Source organism: Acyrthosiphon pisum, chromosome A1, assembly GCF_005508785.2.
Source record: "Acyrthosiphon pisum isolate AL4f chromosome A1, pea_aphid_22Mar2018_4r6ur, whole genome shotgun sequence".
Taxonomy (NCBI): domain Eukaryota; kingdom Metazoa; phylum Arthropoda; class Insecta; order Hemiptera; family Aphididae; genus Acyrthosiphon; species Acyrthosiphon pisum.
This window is the reverse complement of record NC_042494.1, coordinates 135,041,094-135,043,511: the sequence shown is the minus strand read 5'-3', so window position 1 is coordinate 135,043,511 and position 2,418 is coordinate 135,041,094.

Below are 2,418 nucleotides of genomic sequence, written 5' to 3'. Positions count from 1 at the left end.
CAACTGTACAAAATGTATCGTAAAAGAAACCGCATTAGTTAATGACTGTGTGACTTTTGTTATGATAGGTACTACAGTATTTGAGTAAAAATGTTGCAGAGAAATGTAAAATATTTTTCAAATATTTAAATAGAACATGTATTATATTATACACTTGTGTAAAAAATAATGTCATATAATATGATTAGTTTATACATTTTTACGTAAAATATTATTTTATTTAATAATAATTATACACATGCTAACTAATATAATACCACAACATATTATTTTTATTGCATTTAAACCTCAAACATTTTTTGAATACAAATTGGTAGTTATGTATGAGGCCATTTAAATGGTCTCTTTTAAGTCAGAGTAATCTCTTTGGGCCTTCAAATAAATAGTACTAGATTATTCCAGATGTCACACTGAGTGATTTGTAGAGGTTTGAGTTTAGAACTTGAAGTTTGATAAAACTAACCTAACAAATTACACTCGAAATAAATTAATACAAAATATTGCATATATTTGGCAAACTGAAAATACATTTCAAAAAATAAAATACCCAAAGTGATTAGGTAACCAATTGGTTACATCCGTGGTTAATAGTTTAGTGTTTGAGAGATTAAAAATAAATAAACAGTTATAACTATTTTAGAAATAACTATCTAATTTAGATCAAATAGTATGCTAAATCGTATTTTCTGTGCATTTATTTAGTATCTATAGTTACCTAGTTTGAATCAAAACAATATTGAGGTACCTTATACCTATGTGTAAAAATTATTTATGTTTCAAAAATATAATTTGTTGAGTGAGCAAAAGCTTTTATTTATGACGATATCTAATAACTTCAACAATATAATTAATGTTTTTCTTATTTCACTATTACAGAACCTAAACTCTATTGTTGTTTTCAATCATATAATTACTGTCAATATAATATATGTAAAGCATATTATGTTTGATGCCAATCCAATTGTTTAATGCGAATTATAATCAGTCTAATAGTTATTACCTTGTTCGTCAACAATGTGGATATAATAATCAATTCACAGGATTATAATCTAATTATGTATATTGGGAACGTTATTGCGTGTAACATTATATTGTGTGACGAACCTTTATATCATGTTTAATCGGTGTAGATCATATTATTATGATCATATATTTCAGTGTAGTTGTAGTTCAATGGAGCATTGTTATCGTGATAAAATAAAAATGAAAAATATTATCATTGCGAGTAGAATTGATCCGGGAGAGAGGAGCACTACACACAATGCGCAAGGACTATCGAGGAACTTGGATATCGTTTTTTCCTACACCAAACATGTGACATGTCATTACACCTGACAAGTGTACATTAATAACTACGCTTTCAGAAAAGTCATTTCCGGCGTGCTGGTCAACGATACTATTATGACCGGTTAGGTTATGTGTTGCTTTTTTTACGGTGACGATAGTTAAATGTGCCGTTTTGAAAATCGTGAAAAGCCATTCGACCGATTTCGTTCGGTCACGCGTGTGCCGTGTATAGGTATTATACCATATACCATGTATATGCGCATAAACCGAAACCAATCGCCGTGGCCGATATTTTCCAAAACGAAAAGCCGACATGTCGAAGTCTCGCGTTCATTGCGAATGGGCATCAGGTGTTCCCGTGTGTGGGATTTAGGTAGGTATAGAGAAACCGTTTTGGCCTACATACGGTAAACGCTTAATATCGGCCGGTGGACGACGAGGAGGGGAAAAAAATAAACAACCTGAGCCGAAATCGAATTTCACGTAAACGATCGTGAGCGCTGCAGCAGGTATAAAGGCTCTCACCCGTCGACGACTAATAATAAAAACGAGAAAATGGCAGGAAAATGAGACGTCGAAAACTCCACACGGTCACACACTTACGCACGCACAAACACACACACACAGGCGAGAGATACGATAAAAAGTTTTATTCACGTCGATTATCCACGAAAAATAAGTAAAACCGTAGTCGGTATTCGAAACACTTAAAAGCGCTCATGAGTGGGTGTATATATTACTATACATATATAGGTACAACAGACTGTTTATCATACGCGGGCTAAAACGATTGTAACGGCGTAAAGTAAATCTTTCGTTAACGACATCACATTTTCATTCTTATAGTCTCGCATTTTTCCTGCATAAACTTCAGCCTTTCGCCGATTTGCGCAACGTTTTCGTTATTTTATTTTTTTTTCTCTCTCGTACTCTCTACGCCTCCCCGCCAATCTTTCTCACTCTCTCTCTCTCGCTATATATATATATATATTCCAAGCAAATCTGCGGCCATTTCCGGAGCTTTAAATTTTGTTATACGAAAAATTCGTCGCAGATGTTCGCCCGACGTAAGTGCGTATGAAAGTTTTTTTTCCATTTTTCCCATTTCGCGCGTTGTTTCAATAAACTAAT